At 31.2% G+C, this 23,632-nt stretch overlaps 1 long non-coding RNA gene across 1 annotated transcript in view; it reads left to right on the top strand.

Annotated features, from left to right (window-relative positions):
* Nucleotides 1-23,632, top strand: part of LOC139426959 (uncharacterized) — a 418,699-nt gene that overhangs the window by 77,077 nt on the left and 317,990 nt on the right. The window lies entirely within an intron of this gene.

Below are 23,632 nucleotides of genomic sequence, written 5' to 3'. Positions count from 1 at the left end.
GAGCTTTTACGTGTCTTGAATTATATCTATGCCAAATAATGTTCTATGCGTTCTGTTTTATGTTCTATGTGTTCTGGTTATTGGTACACTAGGGATGGTGACTGTATTCTGATTTAATATGCTGTTTTCATTCATGAGAAAAAGACTTTGATAGCACACTGTGTACTTTATTTTTCACAAAACTCTAATGCATCTCATGAAATAATCAAGTTCATGGTGTTTTAAACGCAAAAATAAAGATAAACTATTATTTTGACTCGGGTTAGTCTAATTTCATTTAAGAGACCATGCTAGGTTTTTTTTACGTCTGGTATTTTTAAGTGGTTGATTTTCTCTCCAATAGAAAAAAAGCAAGTATAAACCAAGAATTAACGAAAAATGGCTATCTCTCCTCTATTTTATGTGGTTTTAAAAATAAGGATCTAAGGTGGTCTAGTAAGATTGTCGATCTATCCTAAAGTTGATGATGTGATCACCACTTAATTTAAAGCGTTATTCCACAATATTCCTCTGCCCTTTTCTTGGAAACAAAGATTGAACTATATGTGCCTATTGGGCAATATGGACCCTCTGAGTGAAAGTCCCGTTTTTTATTTTATTTTAAAAGCAATATTTCCTGCATTAAAAAACTGGTTTCTCCAGATTATTGAATGGGAAACTCTTGAAAGGCAGGAAAAGTTTTGCACTATTTTGCCCTGGGTATCAACGCTTGGAGGGTTTAAGATCCAGATATATAATGATAAATAATAACTTACTCACCAAAAGGCAACAAAATACTTGCTCCACAAAAAATTAACCCTAAATAAAATGAACATTAAAATTTCCTATACTTTGAATTCCAAAATTCACTTTTCACGAAACGCAATGCATTATCCGAATTGATAAACAAGTTATACTGCTTCCTGCAATGCTCCGCCTGCTTCAATATATTACAAAATATCAGAAGAATTTAAACTGACTATCTCTTCTCTATGGCCCTCTATCCTTAGGTTTACCCTATGTTTCACCTTGACAGGTTTTGTTCAGATAATTCAATCATTTGTGTTATTAAATTTAGTTCAGCTCAATAATCTACAGTCTCAGCCCTTTTGCTCCGACCACAGTGCGGACGTGAAATATCCTTAGTGGTAGACAGATTATGGGTTAGAGTCTCCTTGCCGTAAGGCTAACCGTGGGAGTTTCTCGTGGTATTCCTCTCCATGCAACGCAAATGCTGGTTGTTTCCATCAAAAAGTCCTCCACTAAGGCAACGTTTCTCTAAATACTTGATTCAGGAGATCCCTTGTCTTCTGGATTGGGTTCAAAATTACAAGGTTACGGAGTTGAGCATTAGCAGTCGTAAACCCAAAAATTGGGTGGATGTTCAACGGCGGTTATAAAACATAAAATCTCAGCAATTCAGTCGTGGTGACTTAGAAGATAAATCGCTCGCCTTCCAATGAACCGGGTTCAAATCCCCCCGGTGGCTATTCATTACGAAATCCGCACCTGGCTCGCACCGACCATAGTGCAGGCGTAAAATATCCTCAGTGGTAGATAGATTATGGGTTAGAGTTGCAGTCAGGCTAATCGTAGGAGGTTTTCGTGGTTTTCTTTTATATGTAACGTAAATGCGGGTTAGTCACATCAAAAAGCGCTCCATTAAGGCAAATTTCTTCCAATACTTGATTCAGGAGCTCCCTTGTCTTCAGGATCGGGTTCAAAACTACAAGTCTACGGCGTTGAACATTGGTAGTCGTAAACTTAAAAATTGGGCCGGCCGGCTGTTTAATGACGGTTAGAATATTAAATTTAATCACTCTGTATACACATACACAATATAGACTATAAGAAGCTCTTGCTGTTATATTTTAAAATCTTGCAAGAATTACATTACCAGCTCTAAAGCTACGACAAACCATTTTTTATTCAACATTTTTACTCTAGTTAGTATCATCTAGACTAAGCAGTGTAGTTCATATAATTTAATAATCCAATAGGTTGAAGTAGAAATTTTGAGTGATTTAAATTATTTTTAAGATTGTCGATACAAATTTAAATATTATAACATTTTAAAATCCTGTTCCACATCTTAATGGATTTTGCTCAAACGATTCATTCGTATTTTTCAATTTAGCTCAGCTCAATAATATACAATGCAAATATTCTATGCATCTGTAATGTATTCTATAAGACGCTCTTCCTATCATATTTGAAAACCTTGCAAAAGTTATATTACGAGCTCTGAAACTACACAAAACGAATCAGGGGAAGAATGGAAGAAAGAAAAAAAAAAGATGAGTCGTTCGCCAGACGACATAAGATCACCAAAACGAATATGATAAAAAAAGAACGGCTTTATTCTTTATCTTTCAACAATTTCTTTCTTCATCCCAGAAAAAGGAAGAAAGGAAATATTTAGAAATGCGAAGTAATAAGTTCAGGTAATGCAGACATAGAACTGGTCTGAGGCAGCGTCATATATTGTCCTCTTATAGGACGAATAAATATGTGAATTCTGAGGCCATAACAACTTGTAGGGAAAGAAACAAGGCTTAGCAATAAATACTCTATGAATAAAATGTAATTTCTCTTACTTATTCCTTAATCGTAACATTGTGTTTCTGATGTTTTGCCGAACCAAAGAACGGAATTATTTTTCATATTTCATAATAATATTTTTAAATTTAAAAGTTTTTGAAAAAAATAACTATTAGGATTGGTATATTGCATAAACATCATGAATAAAATGTCAACTTATAGTGTAACTTGTTGCTTAGTGTATTTTCAGTAAAAATGTCAATGTTAAGCCATGATAGTGCTAAAATATGATACTATCTCAGAAAGAGAATCTCATAAATTATTAAAAGGTGTTACATTAAAAAGTGTATCTGTTCTAATGATAAAAAGAACGGTAATTTGATTTACACGTTGCACCATATTAAGGTTGTTACAAATGCAGGCGATATTATGGTTAACATTCTAAAATTTCACACTGTGCACCTGGAAAAGGTTGGGGTTTGAAAAGCAAAATTTGGATATATATACGATCATGCATTTCCTTTTTACTTTGAGTATTGGCAGATCAGATACTGATGTATATCTTCCACAAATTTTTACATCCGGTTTTTCAAGACACATTTCGCCATAAGAAAAAAAAAATATTTGATAATAAATATATTATTGCGATCAGTTTAGGCCACTAAAAATCGCACTATTCTAGGTTGCTCTATTGGTATTCTAGACTCATTCACCTAAACCCGACATTACATTCAGTTTAAATTCTTTGAGGGGAATTGTGTAATCCGTTTTATACAATCTACGGTACACTCCTCTTTGTTTCATTTATAACTCTGAAGGCTGGAGCAACTGTAACTATGACACAATCACGCGTGATCAATATTCATTTGGATAGCTCTATTGTTAGTTTCTTAAATTCAAAACTAAACTTTAAAATGTTTGGAATGTAAGAAATTGTATGAGCAATAAGGAAGTTAAAAATGTAAATTTCTGGGGAAAAGGATTTTATGTGGCAAAACAAAAAAGCTTTTTTACTGAACATACTTATTCAAAATTTTTATTTAAAGAATTGATAAGTATGTTAATGTTAAATCTTTGCAGAAGGCACTTAAATAACTTGTGCCAGGAAATTTATAAAAGTTTTCGAAGCTTGACATAAAATATTTTGCCACTATGCTTTTCGTCGAGTTAGTCACAGATTTGAAGCTCTAAAAACATAATGCAAGATCTATGGACCCACAAAAAAATTCGATGTTGTCAATTGTAATTGTTTTTAAAAAATCAAATTTCCTACAAGCGATTCCTATTTTCAATTTAACTGCCCAGAAAATATATATCATTTTGTAATGTCACGAGCATCACAAAAATATCAATGATATCATGCTTATTGTGGATCAACAACTAACTCCAATGAATCTTTTAGACATTATTCCTTTGATAATGTTGGGAATGAAAAACTACAAAATATGTTGCGTGATATTTCTGAGATGCTTTTTTTGTAAAAAAAAACAACCGCAAAACTAAGTAAACTTATCTTCCCAGAATTGCTACTGAAAAGAATTGTAGATGTATCCGATCGAATCGAACTAATTTTAAATTTCTCCGGATATTGAAGTTTGCATAATATCCCTCGAATCCTGTTTCCTCTTACAAAATTCAAGAAGTGAAAGTGAGCATTTGGCGAAGAAGAGACCCTTCTCCCAACTCTAACTTAGTGATTGGGATTGGATGATGAGGAAGCAGCGGAGGCAGTTGGCGAGAGAAAAGAATGGAGTTCCAAAGGACTCTTTATTAAGCATAACTCACATGCCTCCAGAGATATAGGTCGCATAAATGTACGGAAAAGATGGTTGTCATGACAACGTAACGTAAAGGGTCTCCCTTGTCCCGCGAAGGACAGGCTTGGCCGTAATCATAGATTTTGTCTCCTGGACCTCTCTTCTCCCCATCTCTTATGTATACGTCGTGGGGAAATCCCTTTAAGTGCAGGGGAAGCAAGAGATTGATTGGTGGATAATAATGCTCGATGATTGGTATATAAGGGGACAGGAAAGAAGAAAAATACTAGGCAGGCAACATTCCACAGTGAAGGTTCTCGCTTGATTTTATGCTTTGTTTTGGCGGATGTTTGTTGGAAACGTTACGGAAAATAATTCCCCAGTATGCTTCTTCCTCCCTCCAAAACTCTTTGTCAGGGGATACCTGAGAAAGAGTATTCCTTTTGTTCTCGATGGTTCATCTACTGCAGTAAGACTTTTGAAGATGTCCCAAACGGATTTTAAAGGGAGTTATATAACGTATGTTTAAGTTTTAACCCAACAAAGATTTCTTTGACTTCCATTGTGTAGAGATTATATTTTCTTCTGATTAACAATCTCTCCAGAGTGAGAGGTCTCTTTTGACGTTAAAGGAAATCACTTCCAGCTCTTCTGTAGGTCTTGATATTTATCTGTATGATTTCTTTTTAGAACAGAAATCTTTCATGCCTCCTTAATGTTTGGTTTTATTCTGGAATTAAAATTAGAGATTATATTAGGAGAAGAAAGACACATTTCGTTAGCATATTATGTTCTCTGTCTCTGTGGTTGCAGAAAAATATTTTTCGGGGCAGATATACGAATATTTGTTTCTTAATCGGTAATAGGGCTTTGCATTAGTTATCATGCGCAGGTTGCAAAATTCAACACCAAACGCAAAATTTAACCGAATCGTTGAGCAACAGGCAAAAAGTTTTAGTTTTTTTGTCAAAGTAAAATTATTAAAATTGCCTTCTCTGATCAATACCATTTACTTCCTGATTGCATGCTTTATGCCCCACTACAAATGCTCGAAAAATTACTGAACTTCTCCTCTAAACTAGCGTCGAATGAAATGTGGGTTGTAGAATGGCTAGCTGAAAAAATGACTATTTGAAAACTGGTTTAAGCGATAATTATGATTTTTTCCTCAGTCCGATAAGAAAATCCAATACAGTCTTAGGAATAAAATATTAATTTTTGATGAATTATCAATTTGTATCAACTGTATTTTATTCTTTTTAGCACAACCATTTCGTCACAAAATCATGTGATATTTGGAGAAACGCAAACTCTATAATATTTAACAAAACTTCTTTCACACTCATGTGACATTTCTGTGCATTATGAGACATTTTGCAATACATTCTGTAAAACCGTTTACACTGTATGACAAGATAGTACAGTAGTTAGTGCTCATGCTTGTCAAGCTGATTTCTTGGCACCTTACGCTCCTTTTATTTAATGTTGCATTCTTTATCAATCGTGTAATTCGAACTGCAGCAAATTGTTTAATTAATATTTATACTTTCAAGCATATTGTGATAGTAACTGCTTCAATTTTACAAAATGTTTTCTCAGAGTGATTTCGACGAAAATCATTTCGCCAAAAAAGACAAGAGTTTAAATTTGGGAACCCATTTTTCAAAATGTTTTACAATGCATGTACAGTACTGGAAAAGCAAACTATCTTTAATAATTTTTGATTTAATGATCTGCATGTACAGTACTGGAAAAGCAAACTATCTTTAATAATTTTTGATTTAATGATCTGATCTTCATATACTAGGACTCGGTTTTAATGGTTCGAGGAGTAGACCTCATATAAGCTAATTAATTTGTGCAGATGATATTTTAAGTTACAAAATCAGGAACAAAAACATGCTTTCTTAGTATGAACATAGGAAGTAGCCTCAATCTGGGAACTATCGTCCCATTAGTTTGATCAAGCATTTCACCCTATTTTGAGAATTTTTTAAGTGAATAGAAAAATGCTTGCACACAATTATGAAATTAATTTTAGCAATTATAAATCCATGCAAAAAATTATTTTTAATAATAGAAATCAAATTTTAGAATATACAACTTCTTTGAAATTCGATTTCTCTTTCAAGTTCTAACTTTTCAAGAAACAAAAAATTGGAAAAAGTTGACAACATGGTACAAAATTTATGACAGAAACGAGCGAGAGTCTGTTGTTTAAAAAACTCTGTTCAGAGGTTCTTCGTAATGTAAATCCTTTGGAAGACGTTCGGTATTTTGAGTATATTTTAGGGGAGTTTTCCGTTGTTGAAAGGTGGTCGTTAATGGAGATTTTCTGTATGTATATAGTTTCTGGAATACTTGAAGCATATGCAATAATAGTTTTTACGCAATTGATAGCTGACAGTTTAAGCTTCATTGTAAAAAGCAAATTGAGCTATTATGTTGAATTTTGGCTATTTGGCAGAACGTTGAATATGGAAGATCAATGTTTTCATTTGCGCCATATTCAACTAGTTAATATCCGTAGAAGAAAAACCACGCACCAAGCTAGTGAAAATTTTTGCAGAGTTTACGGTGACTGTGCTCTACAAGAATGTCAATGCCAAAACTGGTTCAAGAAATTCCGAGTTGATGATTTTGATTTGAAAGATGCTCTTTAAGAAAGGCCAACTTGGATTTATGATGTCATTGTAAGGACATTGGTCCAGTACACGACATGAAAGTTTGCAGAGACATTGAGGATCAGTCAAAAAAGTCTTCACGTCCATCTAGCGAAACTGGGATACGTAAGCCTGCTCGAAATTTGGGTTCCTCGTGATTTCGAAGAAGCTCATTTGATTGCACGTATCATCATCAAACATCAGTGATATTCTCTTGAGACGTGAAAAAACGACCCTTTTTTGAAACGTATGATAGCTGGTGATGAGAAATGAACTTTGTTTACAACAATGTAGAGTGCAAATGGTTTTTGTCCGACGGGGAAGATTCGCCATCAACGATTTCAAAACCAGACCTTCAACAGAGGAAAGTTAGACTTTCAATGTGGTGGGATTGGAAGGATGCTGTGTTTTTTGAGTTCAAATCAAGGAACGGAACACTAAATTTGGATGTGTACTGTAGGCAATTGAACAAGATGAACGAATCTGTCATCCAGAAACGCTCTGAGCTCGGCAATCGTAAAGAAGTAGTATTCCATCACGACAACGCGAGACCCCATATATCTTTGGCAACTGGTCAAAAGTTTTTGGAGTTTGGATGGGATGTGTTGTCCCACCCACAGTACTCACCTGACCTTGCGTTGTCAGTCCTCCATAAGCTTCGCTCTCGGGAAATTCAGATGAGGCTTTTATTCAGCACCTTGTTTCGTTTTTCTCAAATAAAGTAAGGTTTTTTTCCTGAACGAGAAATTGTGAAGCTCATCGAACAATGACAAAAGGTCATCATTGATTTACCATTAATCTTTATTTAAATAGAAGACATCGAAAAATATAGAAAAAAGAATGCTTGACTTTTTACTCAACCAAATATATATACAGGGTGTCTCAGTTAAACGTATCAGAACTCCTAAGAGGGGTAAAGTGCATCCTGACGACTCGAAATCATATAGTAATGCGGGGTCGGAAATACTTTCCAGAGGCGGTAGATGGCGTTGTACGGAAGTTCCGAGCTTTCCAGGGCGTTGGCCTCTTCGGTCACCCGACCTATCATGTCTTGCTTTTTATTTCTGGGGTCATATGAAAACGCTGGCTTATGGCACCCCTGTTGACAATGCTGAGGAGCTGGTTGTAAGAATTGCAGTAGCTGGCGGAGAAATTCGAGATATGCTTGGAGTATTGCTGAATGTTCGGATGTCCATGCGCCGGTGATGTGAGGTGTGCATTGTAGTCGGTGGCAGAAACTTCGAACTCTTACTTTGACCCATGTACCTTATGCTTATTTCAATGTATTATTAAAACGATTTTTCACTTACGGTCTCTTTTCTTTATGGTGCTTCTGTGTACATTACTGCTTCAGGAAAGCATTTCCGGCCCCACATTGCTATATGATTTCGAGTCGTCAGGATGCACTCTACCACTCTAAGGAATTCTGAAACGCTTAACTGAGACACCATGTATATATATCTATATAACTGAAAAGACCCACGGTTTCATATAATCTTCAAATTTGGCAGCACTTGATGGTTTTAGGCCTAAATATAGTGTGAATTTCCTAAAACAAAACATTAAGTACTGTACTCTCAATTAGAAACAGGTTTTTGACGTTTCTACGCAGGTCGAGGTCACGAATTATTTGCTTTCTCATGAATCATTTATGTGAAACATTTTCTATCTAATTTCAAGGGATGAACTTGATAATGCTTTATTAAAGTAAGCATTGAAAAATAAATTGAAAAATAACTCATTTTCGGTTCATTATCATAGCTAAAAATGTAAAAAAAACTCTTCATGAAAAATGTATGTCCATAAAAGGTATCGCTCATGTTGCTTCTGCGCATTGCTTAAGCACAATCTGAATTTGATAAATAGAATTTGCTTATTGGTAGATTTTTAATTACGTAAAATGAATAAAAATTATCAACCTGCCATTAACAATAAAATGTTCCATTATACATGAGCATAAAGTAATTTTCCGAAAATTTCTTTTTTTTACGAGCTCAACAAACCTTATTAAATTCATTTAAACAATTAAAGTTTTGACGCAGAAAATAATTGTGAACTCGAAAGCTGTTGAAAAATATGTAACGAAAAAGACAAAAATATTTAGTTTAGATATGATTTTTTTTTACTTCAATATTTATATCTTATTTCAAATTTAAAAATATTTTTGATCATGGAATTGTTTTCTGCGATAATTTTCTGGAGAAAAAGAGAGATAATTTTTGAATGAAAAAAAAAGAAACTTCACTAAAGCTGCAGTATAATTTAGAGATGATCGTCAAAACGTAATTAGATATAATAAATCTACAGCCTTTCATAATAAAACAAGAAAAAAAAGAACAAACTAAAATTGCTATTTTTGCGTTGTGAAAATGTCAAAGAATAGCATTCGCGACGAGAGTTATTCCCCTGATGCATTAAGTAGTAGTTTATTTCATAATTCTTTTCGAAAATCGTCGTTCCACTAAACTCGCATATGATTGTAAACGATACTCAAAATCCATTTTTTTTCGCTTTTCATCGTTTTGTATCAGATAAATGAAAGGAAAAAAAACAGTAAAGCAAGCTTATGTGTATAATTTATTATTTCGACGAATTTTCGCTAATTAAATTTTAAAACGAAGCGTAAGGTTTCTTCTTGCTATAGGAGAATTTAGAAGCCAGCTTTTCTCTAATATTTGGCAGTTATATCTTCGCCTCCTTCCTTTCAAACGGCAAAACCACTGGGACTTCAAAATAAAAGTTTTCGCCAATTATGTCAGAGAATTTCGTCTGCGAAGGCATTTTTTCTGCCTCATTTCTGCCATCTAATGTAGCGACAAGTAAGACGGTGGAAAAATTTTTGCTTTCTCTGAATTTTGATTAGACTAGGTATAACCCCTAACTGCAACCGCGAATATTCATGCTCCTCGTATAAATATTTCATCATCTAATTAGATTTGCAGAAATATTTTCGTCTGCATTTCCTTATTCTCTGCACCGTTGCCAAATCCTCTGAGACAAAAGATACGGTGAGAGAGAGGAAAGGTTTGAGAAAAGACTGGTAAAATTTTCCATCGTTTTGCTAATCAGTAGGTTTTCCCAGTCTAATACACGTGTACGAGGTATCGCGATATAGCAAGTGTATCTCTTTCCTTTTCATGACAGAAATTAGAAGGTGCACTCCATTAGAATTCGTTTTTTTCTTTCCTTTCTTCATCTCTCTAAATCTCTCAGGTAGGATTGGAACGGCGTAACTCTGGTTGATTTTCTCATTCTCTTCGATTCTCTTTATTAAGTTATGAAGTTATTCTCAATGATTGCGACTTTAACTATCGAAATAAAAGCTAAATATGTAATTGTTGTTGATCGACTTTTTGAGAAGAAAAGTAAAATTGTCTTAGTTCGTATGTTTTAATGTAGAGCAGTTCAATTTTCATTTCTTAGGAGATTCAAACATGATGGCGAGTATGATAAATTACATTTTTCTTATCCATTGAAATCTTAGGATTATTATTGTAATAACATAGTCTATCATTTTTACGCAATCAATGGAAGTCATATCTAGAATCTACTAAAGGAATTATTATTTATGTTGAATGGATGTTGAATGGAATTCATATGATATAGCAATACATGTGATATAGCAATTCCTGTCATAATGCAGCTCGTGATTTATCAAATAATTGTATTTTCTATAAATCTCTTCTATCTGCATAGCAGAAACACGCAAACTTATTGATTTTACTTTATTCTCTTTTGCCTTTTGATTGAATTTGATATTTTCTAATCTTTATAAAGCTATTATCAATCATAACTATTGAATAGTGAAATGAAATAAAAAAATTAAAATTATCATTAATTGACTTTTTGAGAAAGAAGAATTAAATGGTAATCATGATATCTATATATATATTGTTTTTTTTCTATATTTTTCAATGTCATATATTTATGTAAGGATTAATGGTAAATCAATGATATATGTTCCCTTTTGTTCGATGACCTTTTGCAATTGTTTGATGAGCTTCACAATTCCTCGCTCAGAAAAAAAAAAACTTACTTTATTTGAGAAAAAAGAAACTAAGTGCTGATTAACAGCCTCATCTGAATTTCCCGAGAGCGAAGCTTATGGAAGTCTGACAACGCAAGGTCGGGTGAGTACTATGGGAGGGATAACACATCCCATCCAAGCTCCAATAACTTTTGACCAGTCGCCAAAGATGCATGGGGTCTCGCGTAGTCTTGATGGAATACCACTCCTTTACAATTGCCGAGCTCAGAGCGTTTCAGGATGAAAGATTCGTTCATCTTGTTCAATTGCTTACAGTACATATCAGAATTGGCTGTTCCTTTTCTAGATCTGAGCTCAACAAATTACACAAAAAACACATTAACTAAATTTGTTGAACCAAATTTAGTTAAATGAACACAAATGTTTCATCGTTTGAACACGAAATGCTTTCAGAATTATTTATTCGTATTTTATCATTTGCGAATTTTAATAAAATGGGGTTCTTTTTTTGAATTACAACTCTTGCCAAAATTTCTTGTATGCTTCCAATCGAAGGTCGAAAGCCACAGAAGTTAATTTTATTTGTTGATATTTTTAAAGTAAAGACTGAAACAGAAATCAATAGGGAAAAATGGTACACATACCTCCTTAAAGCTTTAAAAACATAATAAATCTTAAATAATTTTATAAATTTAATTTTTTTAAATTTATTCGAGTTTTAGTTTAAATAGCATAACTCACTGATTTAGATATATTAGACTAATTAATTAGTCTTATATAATAGTCTTATATTAGATAATCGTTCTTATTTATAAATATAAAGTATTTCCTAGATGTATATTGAGTATGATTAGTTAATAATAAATAAGAAAAATAATAATAGTTTTTCTTCAATTAAACTTCGTATTATCTTAATATTCAAAAAATAATTTTTGGGTAAAATAATAAAATAATTTCTTGTTAAAAAAATGAAATAAATTTCGCGCTTGTTTATGAATGTTGTGCAGTATTAAACTAGTTTTTATTATATTCAGCGATAGACCTTTAACTACACTGTAAATAATTCCAGACCAAATCACGGTAAAAAGTACTGGCGTCGTGCCTGCTGTATACGCAAGATCCCTTTTAACGTAAAATTCATTTTTACCGCAAAATTTTGTATGGTAATTTTTACAGTAATATTTGTTTGAATTCAGCACATTCAATGATTTTACAGTAAATATTACTGTACAAAAATTACAGCATTACTGATTTTTTATTCCTTGAAATTTTAAGACAGAAATAGATTTTATGATAAAAAAAGATTTTGTGGTAAAAAGTAACGGCAACCTGAAGGTCAGTGCTTTATACCGTAATTTGATCTGGAAATTTTCGTCTAGGTTTAATTTACAACCACATTTTAGGCTCAGTAAGTATAATATATCTTTTGCCTGGAATTTGTGACAATCTTGATAATGATTATAATTAGAAAAATGAGTTCAATATTGAGAAAATCAGTGATGGATTTGGTTTGTTGTAGGGCTAGAATCCTAATAAATCTCATTAAAATTTTAAATCTGATTAATAATCATAATTCTCGCATTCTTAATTAAAAAAATGAAATTCAGTTAAAGTTGAAAAAAATCAACTTTATAAAAATAGAAATTAATTATAATTAGGGAATCAGTATTTTCCTTTATCCCCTTAGTACGCGTTTACACTTTATTTAAATTTAATATACACTTATAGTTTAGTCTATCTTAATAATTTAAATAAATTAAATTTCTTTGATGTTTATACCCGTGTTTATTTTCCTGCATTTTCAGACATAAATGGAATAATTTAATAATCTTTAAGTAACTCGTACATTTGATTATACAAAGTTTTTTATACATTTTATTTTTAAATTTAGTTTTTATTGTTGCAATGACTGTCTAAATGATTCATAGACGAAATTCCCAATAGATTAATGCCTAAAAAAATTCATGGTTAATACTCTATTCAGCTTTGAATAACTTTATATATTGCAATGAAGCTTTAAAGTTTAAATTGAAATAATGCTTTTCTTAATCAAGCAACAATTATACTATTTTTTTAAAACTTTTTTATTTCATATTTTTGCTCTTAATTACTTCTATTTTTCTTCTTATATTTCTTATTGTACTATATTATTGTAAGAAACTATGAAATTTACAGAAAAAACTGTCAGCTGGTGTGCCAGTATAGAATCATTTATTTCCTAGAAAATGCTGTTATTTTAAAACAAATGCTTGGTTTTTTTGAAGCAGATAATTATTATTATTTTAACAAAAAAAAAACTCCGTTATTTTCACAAACAAACTCTGTTATTTAAAAAAAAAAATTCTATAAAATGACAATGTCAGCATTAAGGGCGGTGCAAGCCAAATGCAGCATTCGCACGTTCCAGTCGAAGCTGGGGTACGAACTGAATCTACTCATGGGGAGGCGAGTGCTCTGTCCGCTGAGCCACAGCATCTCAGGAAGCTAGGTACTTTATTTTATTTTATAATCGTAGCTGAGCAGACGACCCAATTTTTTGGTTTACGACTATTAATGTTCAACTTCGTAGTTTTGCAATTTTAAACCCAATTTAGAAGACAAGGGAACTCCTGGATCAAGTATAGGGAGAGATTTACTTTCGTAGAGGGGACATTTTGATGGAACTAACTGCATTTGGGTTACATGGTGAGGAAAATCACGAAAACCTCCCGGAGTTAGCCTGAAGGCAAGGGGACTCTAACCCATGATCTGTCTACTACTGAGAATATTTCCTGCCAGCTCTGTACGAGACGGGTGTGGAATTCGTGTCGACCTGACCCAGTTCACCTCATTGGAAGGCGATCACTCTATCCCCTGAGCTACCAGGGCTCTTCGAAGTTCAGTACGATGAAAATTCATAAATTTTTTTCCTCTCACAAGTCTTACTTAAATATTATTTTCATAAATATAAAAATGCTTAAAAAAATTGCAGCAAAATGTTTCTTTATTAACTTAACTTACCAAAAAATAATATCTAAAGAAATGTAATAATCAGGTAGAATATCAATATCATAATAAAATAGAATAGCAGTTTCAATTATACGATGACGATGATAAAATAATTACGATGATACGATGATAAAATAATTGCTGAAAAATAAGAGCAAGCATAGGAAATAATTGTAAAATGATTTTAAAAAAAAGTTTGGATTATCGTATGGTAGGCAAAACTGCATGGCAAGAACTAGAATTTGAACTGACGGTTTTAATTCATTTATTATAAGAAAGAAAAATAGAGAAAAACAAGACAACAACTTTAAACCATCAAATATACAGAGAAAGTCTGTAAAAAGAGCTGTAATTTTATACTGTATAACAGAAAATAAAATAGTATTTTTCTTTAAACAGTTTTCCTTTCTGTGACAAACATGTTTTTATTTTTAATAGAATTTAGAGTTACTTTTACAGTGAGTGGATAAATTCTACGCGATGACACTGTTCAGAGTATATTTCAAATTCAGATACGCTTGTCAGACATTTCAAGAAAAATTTAAATAAAACAATCCCACTTTTTTTCAGAAATCAAGATTTGTAACAATCCAGTATTATACATTTTTGAACCTAATAACTTTCAATATTGTCCAAAAACATTAAAAACTGAATCAAAATTTTTTCCCTCATAATTATATTCTTTAAATATCGGAATAAATTTTAATTTGGCCATTCTTCTAGAAATATTTTTGTGGTTTTTATTTTAAACATGACAGAAGAATAACTTCAGATAAACACCATAAAGTAAAATTAGATAATACCTTACGATATAATACTCATTAAATTAGCTTATTCTAAAAGTTTATTTAATTTCTTATCTCCTTTATCAAAATATGCTCTAAGGTGGGTACAGCGGTTGAGAACGTTCTGGTTAATTTATTGGAAAAATGGAAGGGGTGTTGAACAAGAGGAATTTGAAGGAGGGAAAATTGAAGCGTAAAATGGATAAACGCTAATAAATCCCCTCGTCAACAAGATTTAATAAAATATTTAACGTAAAATTCAAAATTGACTCTTGAAGTTTGATTACTTTTTTTACGACTTCCACTTTCTTTGTTTACATAACGTTTGATGGAAAATTTAAATTATGATAATGATTTAAGAATGATGGTATTCAAAACGTGCGAGTAATCCGATTCTCTAATACTCACTTTAAAGTTTCAAGAAGAATACTTAAAATTATGTTTCATATTTAATTTGGGAGTTAAATTCATCACAAAAGCTTAAGTATCAACATTTCAAACGATATTCCCTAGAAATATTTCATTGATTGTTCATTTGTTATTTAAATGAAATTTAATTAAATTGACAACTTGGTACATTGTGAGTAAATTCTCGGAAAAACGGTTAAATGACAATTTATTTAATTGTTATTTCATGGTATTCAAACAAAGCAGTTAAATAACCATACATAACATGGTATTCAAATTGTTAACAGTGAGAAAAGCCGTGCTTTCACCTAATACCTTGGGTTTGATACAAGCCTTTAAAAATGGCAGATAGATCAGTACCAGTGGCTAGTGGAGGCTCGAAGACCTATGAGCTTCAGACTCCAGGTAAAGACCCATGAGTACCCAAACATCTAAGAAGTTATAGTAATCTAAAGTATTCGGGATTTAAAATCTTTCCAGGACAGATGGCTCAAAGGTTAAAGTAGTGAGTGATCTGTCATTTTTAAAGACTTTGGTTTGATACCCAGTAGAGGCTTGAGGACCTATGGGCTCTAGACCTTAGATTTAGACCTATGGGTACTGGACTGTTTAGGAGGTCATAGTGATTTGTGCCAAAACAGCCTGTTCTGAAAAGGCTTTTTTCAGTGTTTGTTTCACGTATTAACAAATTTTTTTTACTGTAATCCCTCCATTCTTTTAATATTTATTGGAGATTTTCAAATCTACCTTTTGTTAGTGTTTGTGAAATTTATTTATTTATAAACTTAAATTTTTGTGCACAGTTAATAAATTGTTATTAGAAAATTAAGTAATGCTAATTCTCGTATTTTTTGTCTAATGTGAATGCATTTTAATTAACTCTTCTATTATAATAACTGGCTTACGCTTTGGAATGCTATAAAACTTACGGAAATTTAGAATAAAGCCTTTTTAAAAATATTTGGGATTGATCAATTGTACATTGAGAAAAGAATATATTTAAAAATACCCGACTATGATAAAATATACCACGTTTCTGGTTCTATGGGACCACCAAAAAGCTCCGTAATTTTTACCGAAGCGCTTTGGTAATGGTTTTGGTAAAATTGTCAATTAAATATGATTTTATAGCATGTGATAAAAATTTGGTAATTGTAGTAAAATTGGGTATTTTATCATGACACCTTACATCAACCAATTTACTTTTCAAATTTGTATATTTTACTAAATATGAGGTAATAAGAACTATATTTTTAAAAACCGGAATTTCCGGTAATATGTTGCCATATGAATGGAAATAATTGCAAAATGAATGGCTTAAATATTGTATAATTATGTTTTATTAACCAGAATAATTTTTTTTACCTGAAATGCCATTACCGAGTACGGTAATTCCAAAAGAATTTTTTCACCGTATTTAATTTGTATAAGTATTTGCATGTCGTGTATTTACTAAGTCTTGTAAAAACACAATTTCCCTAAATAATAAATAGTTCAAAATTTTGCTGACAGTTATTCTTTATTAAACAAAATTTTGTTTTCTGTCAAATGAAAGGTATTTATTGGGCACTGCAAGTTGCAATGTTTGGAATTCCGTAAATATTTGTAAGCTTACGTAAATTTCATTCAGTTGCATTCTCATTCCTTTTAAAATAATAGCTTTCGCAGCAGCTTGTCCCATAAGACAAATTTTCATGTTTCTGGCTGAGAAGTTTCGATCAATCAAGAACAAAAAATATTTATTCTGTGACTAAATGCGTTTCCTTTTTTACTTTTTACTTGAAAAGTCATTAATAATTATTTTAATTGCACACATAAAACATCTCCGAAATATTTGTTTGGGAGTAATTGCTCCTTACCTGCCATTAAGTATATCGAATCCTTATGATCAATAAATATTGTAAAATAGCGAACAAATTGTAAAAAAAAATTATAGTTGCTTCTTAAAATAATGAAAAATATTTAGATTAGAGAAAATAACTGTTGCTTAACTGGAGAAATGTTAAAAAAATAAAACCATAACAACGCCTCTAATTTATATAAATCTGCTAATAAAATGGTGTTAATATTCAAAAACTAAATGAATAAAATGATAATGAGAAACATAAAAGCATTTTCGTATTTATTAAACTATTAATAAAAATATCCCACTATTTTTTACGACTACAAAAAACTCAGAAGATTGAATTTACAATTCAACTATGAAATTATGAATAATTGTGATTATATTTATTTTACAGTTCTTTTTTATGACAATAAATCAAGATTAATTTATTATGTTCTTAAAATATCTAAAAATCTTTAGAGTATTAGTTCACGCTATAATTATCTAATAGATTGTCCTTTTGTTTTCAGATTCTTGAATTTCCTTACAATAAGTATAAGAGAAGCATTTTGTTCTTAATTAGTAGTAATTCTAAAGCTATTAAAAATAAAAATGTAGACAATATCAAACCATTAACTATTAAATCTAAATTATTATTAAAAAATGTCATGTTCGAAAAATATGTAAAAGAGATATTACACATTTATTAGTTTAAAAAGAGGATTTATTTTAAAGTTGTGCTTAGTGATAACACAAAAACTTAATAAAGTCTAGCACTACATTAAAAATAACATTTTATAATATCATCACATCATATTGTAAAACTAAGCCTCGCTAATAATAATAATAAATCCATTTTCTACTTTTTAGTGTCTCTTACTTTAAAATTAAAATCTCGGCAATTTCGAGATTAGAAAAAAAAATATTGTTGCCAAAATGAAAACTGGAAAAGACAATATTCTTAGCAAAAAAAACGCCAAAGCATATTTAATTCCCTTAAATTTGGCGAAAAATGTCGGGCAGAAAAAAAAAAACGGGGAAGCAATATTGAATAACTAAATGGATGAAAGGATAATGCAAAACAAAAGGTGAAAGAGCTTCTCATTAATTTGTTGAGCTATAAATAAGAAATCCAACGTTTTTATGCAAGAGCGCGAATTCTAGATGCTAATATATGCGACTCCAATTCCCTTCCGCGCCAAAGCAAATCTTCATAATAGGAGGAGACAGGATAATATTTTGAATCGGATAACTCCAGGAGGCTTTTTCCTTAAAAAAAAAAGAAAGAAAAACATAGTTTAGGGAGTAAAGTGAGAAAGAATAAATCCACTTGGCGTTCAAAAATACCGAGTATTTGAATGCTCATTCGCTGTTGGCGTTATTTAGTAAATGGAGTTCAAATGATATAAATAAATCAATAAAGGGCATTGAAAATATTAAATGTGATGAGGAATGAAATTTCTTTTTCTATCGTTTAGTTAGTATAGTTTTTCTTACTTAACGCTTAGACGCATTTTTAATAAACAAGTTTTTTAGTTTACTTTTTATGAATACATAGTTGAGTTGTAGCAATAGTTGATGATTGTCATAAAATAATATGTTTAGAATTAAATAGTAGCAATATCGTATTAGAAACTGTTTTTTTTTTAACTTTATAGCATTGCTTATTTAAACTGAATACTATCGCATTTGAAGTGTCAATTATATATTAAATGAAAGGAAATATTTAGCTTTTCTGTAAAGATAAAAGAAATTTTTTTTATTACGAATCGAATGAATTGTTTAAATTTTCTGCTTATAAAATAAATATATTTTAGATATCTTGTTTTATTTTTCAGTAATTTTTGCGCGCATTAAAAAGTCAGTTGTCATCACTTCCGATTTTGGTGTTCATGTTTAATTTTTCTTTAAAGAATGGAGGATATTTTTTTGAAGTCAGAAAATCGCTCGTTTATTATGATTTACATTTCAATAAAATTTTCTTTCGCAAAATTATAATGATAATGTATTTTGTTAACTAAATATTATTTGTTTCTATTAGAAATATTGGATTTTTAGAAAAAAAGAAACGATGATGAAAGAGAAGCAATTACAGGATTGGTGGAGGGAAATGATATCGTTAAAGCTTACTACAATTTTAACTTTTTTGTTCATTGTAAATTGCAAATTTTTTTAAGTAGTTATTTCGTTAAAAAAACGCAATTCTAAATACGATTTGGAGAAAACTTCTTTTCATAGTCAGAAAATCTAAATATTTTCTCATTTTTAGAATAAAACCAACGAACTATAAAAATAAAATATGAAGTTCATTTGGAAAGGAGAGATACATTGCGTACAGTGGGAAAATTAAAATTTTATTGCACATTTTGATAATACAGTATATTGCAGATTTGTCAATATTCTCAATTTTTTTCCTATTTTACGATTTTTGGGGCATTTCCGGTTCGAGTAGGACGTGTTTTTATACAACTCGGACTTCTGCTATAGAAAAGTGTTACTCATCACAGACTAGTAATACATGAGGCAAGGAGAGCAGACGAATTTTTCACAAAATATTATATCCACTTTAAGACATTATAAATTGTTATAATGTTTTGAATTTTTTTCTTTATGTCTGTCATGACTAATACAAGAATAGTGACAGTAGTAATAGTAAAACTAGAACAGAGTTAAACTGAATGATTCCTCCAGTTTCGAAGAATTGTTTATATACAGAATACTGTGTAAAAAGTCAAGAGACGGAAAGACACTTGCCAAGTTTCTGACATAGTAATAGTAAATATATTCTACTATAGATGTTTAATGTATACGCCTAGCACACATCCCGGATAGTAAACCAGTTCCTTCTATATATTCTATAGCATGTTTCTAACGTAGCCCATCATTAGAACAGTAATCTGTCACTGCTGTGTTACTGGTATTGAGGCTATATGAACTTGTGAGGGATTAAGTTCGTGTATTCCTAAAGTCAGCTTGTGACGGATAAAGTTTATGTACTACCAATGCCAACTTGAATGAAGGACGAAATTTATGAACCCCTAGTGTCCACTAGTGAAAGATTAAGTTTATGAACTATCAATACCAATTTGTGAAGGATTAAGTTTAAATACGTCTCAATGCTAACTTGGGAAGAATGAAGTTTATGAACTCCCAATTCGAAAGTGCAAAGGAAAACGTTCAGGTACCTCTATTGACAACCTGAGAAGGATGTAGTTGACCCCCTATGCCAACAACACTGCTGGACCTCATAACTGGTGCAAACTGCTGATGGACAATGATAAAAACATGTTAATAGTGGTACTAGTTTACCACTGGTTTGTGTACCGGGTACACAAATTGAGTATTTGTAGTGCGCATCAGAAATTTGACAAGTTTATGTATCTTTTTCTTTATCGCCCCTATCTGTACGCCGTATACTTGTAAATAAATAGTTCCTTGATAATTGATGAATGAATAAAGCGATATATGTACGTCGTGGTTTCTAAATATATGACTTAAAATTGGAGGTGATGCTGAAGCATGAACTTAGTCTTTAAAAACGCGCCTTACACAACCTGGGCATAGTTTAAAAATGCCTCGCAACCACTAATATAAATGTAAAGAATAAAAAAAAGAGATTTTCCGAAGTGTAAAATAAAATATTACCTCTCTGTCGATAAGTGACGAATCTTTTCTTTTCAAGCAACCTGTCGTAATGATAAATACTCATTCATTGTATCAACATTTCAAAATCTCTGTTTTGAAGTTGAAATGTTAGACAATGATGAAAATACTGTTAAACATTTGCTCGTTTTCGTCGCCATATTTAATTAACTACGCCATAAAGAAATGTTTCGGTATTTTGACATTCATAGATTGCCTTTTCTTAAATTGATAAGTTCAGTGTAATTATTAATTACCAAAGTTTATTATTTTTTTAAACATCTTGGTTGGTAAAAATAACCCCCTAATTTCCTAAATATTCTTCTGTTTTATATTTTTACTTTTCTTCCTAAATTTCATATTATCTACTTGTTCCAGTTAGCAGTTCTCTCTGATTTGCTTTCATATTTTTATTCATATTATGTATTTAAATAATTAAAAAAAAATAAGTGGAATGAAATAAGCAAGTATTTTTGAGTACATAAATTAATTAATCTCATTTGACAATTAATCCGGTGTTAATGACTACAGAACGGAATTTATATTTTGAAAAGATCATGGCAAGAACTTTGAATCACAACAATTTAGTTCTAAAATAAACCTTGTTACCACATCAATAGTGTATCAGACAGTAACGCTCATTTTGTATTAATTATATATAATTACCTTCTTCTTCTTTTTATTCACTGTTACTACAGCTTCTTGTGGGCCCTTGCCTTCTTTAGAATTTCTTTCTATACTAGCTTATCCAGACAGTCAACTCACCTAAGTTTTCGTAATCTTTTTCGGGTACCATATACTTTGGTAAGATAGTGCTGAAACCGTCTTTGTAGGTTCTTCGTGGGATGACCATCATCCAATATTATTAGGTGTACTGTTCATTTAAACATTTGTATATCAATAAGTTCAGTTTAAAAAAATTAAAGACAATAAATTAATTCCATTATATTTCATTATCCCAGTATCATTATGTTATCAAAGCCTGTTGTGGGTAGGGTTGGAATCATGGAAGTTAAGACTCTACATTTTCTTGAAAACAGCGTGATGATGGCAATGAGGTCAGAATTGCGCACAGACCACCTTTATTTTCCGGCCAAGCTGGTATTCATTGATTTTAAGTTAGATAGGCTTCAAGCCTTTTCCGAGTATTGATCCTTCATATTTCATAATAATAGTTTAGTGCCTTAAAGACAGAACCATTGTGGCTCATTACTCTATAAATATCATTTCCATATTTTCAAGCTGTTGACATTTAAAATCTGTTCATTATACTGAAAGTGTTTTCATTAGTGTGCTATCATGTGGTTTGAAAAAGAAAGAGTTTAAAGATTGAAAATAAAGAAAAAAAGAAATTGATACAATGGAAAAACGATAGTAAATTTGGTCGTAAATATGTTTTAAAGAGCGAAAATGATTGCTATTGAAGCTTATTACGTTGTCCCTAACCTTAACAAAGGTAATCTATTCTTTTTTATTAAAAAAAGTATGGTTTTGAAAAATGCCTGAAAATTAAAAGCAAGAATTTCAAATTTTTTTCGTACCCTTTAAAAAATCAGATAGTTGAAACTAACTTCTTTTAAGTAACAAACGTTTGCAAAATGTTTGTTATGGTTGCAATAAAATATTTTGATATGACATGATTATTTACCAAATGTAATTTTGTTTGCAAAATTTACCTACTAGTTTTCTAGAATTGAACTCTTACCTCCTCCTCTTATTTTTAAACAATTCTGTTTTTTTCCTTGGTTCATGATTTTTGAACTATTGAAAATAAGGCATACTTTGTGCCGTGTATGAATAATGCTAAACAGAAGATGAATAAAGCACAAATAATGCCCCAAAAATAAGCAAATTAAACGTTCGATTTCATAAATATGAATATTCATCAGTGCTGACACTGAGGAAAGTTCTAATTTATAAAACCAAACTTTGCCCATTCTGTACAATTAATTGTACTTGATAATTAATTTTGTTTTGCTTTATTCGAGCATTTTAATTAAAAAATAATTTTATTTGGACTATTTCTAGCGTATCCAAACTTATCAAACAAACTTCATTAATGTCGACCTTGAGGAATGTTCTATTTTATAAAACTCAACTTATGTCAATTTTGTGTTATTATTTGTACTTAATTGATGTTGCTCTCCTTTTTTCGTGCATTTTATCTAATTAAAAAAATATTTTTTTCGACTATTTTTAACATAGATTATGCTAACTCATAAAACAAGTTTCAATTTATAAAACCGAATATCTATAGTATATTCATTTGGTTCAATATTTATACTTTATTAATGTTGTTTAGATTTATTTATGCATTTTAATTAAAAAATAAATTTCTCTGATCTATCGGTAACGTGAAATTATACAAATTTTATAGATATTTCAATAATTTAACTAACGTTACCGTAACTTTAGCTACAATCTTGTTTTTATCTCCCGTCTATAGTGTAAAAATAACGATGTTTCATTTTGCACCCGATCCCTTATGTGATCTCCTTCCTTACAAATAGGACTTAGACCTTCTCAGATTTTGCGCTGCATACCGACTGCATTATTAAACGAGGATTAAATAACGTTTTCCTGTCTACCCCCTAGGAATAGTCATGCCTTTGTTCCCTTTCGCGAAAAGGCGTGTCAGAAATTCCTCTTCTCTTCCTTAAGCCTGTTAGCGAAAAAGCCCTTTTTCTTACCTTTTAACCCGAGGATTTGTATCCTCTCTAACACACATCTCAGCAGAAAGGAACCAGAGCAGGGCGCCCTACCCCTTTCACGAACGAAAATTACAAATTTCACAATAATCCCCTTCTCCGTTTTGTCGAGAGGCCTAATTTCTTAAAAGAAAGCAGATTAACTCTATTCTTCGATGTTAGGAAAAGATATATGATTTAATAGAGACCTTTTCATAAAACACAAGATGCACTCTCTTCAAGACGTTTGGCGTTGGAATTGCCAGAAAAGGACCTTATAAAGTACTAATGATTTTCCTTCCATAGGTGTCAAATGATATTTAGCTCTGCAGATAAAGATAAATGATCTTATGCGCACTGCTGATTTGG

Source organism: Parasteatoda tepidariorum, chromosome 3 (assembly GCF_982258835.1).
Source record: "Parasteatoda tepidariorum strain Cologne lab strain chromosome 3, Ptep-v5.0, whole genome shotgun sequence".
NCBI lineage: Eukaryota > Metazoa > Arthropoda > Arachnida > Araneae > Theridiidae > Parasteatoda > Parasteatoda tepidariorum.
Note: the sequence above shows the minus strand (reverse complement) of the source record. Positions and strands in the feature narration are given on the sequence as shown.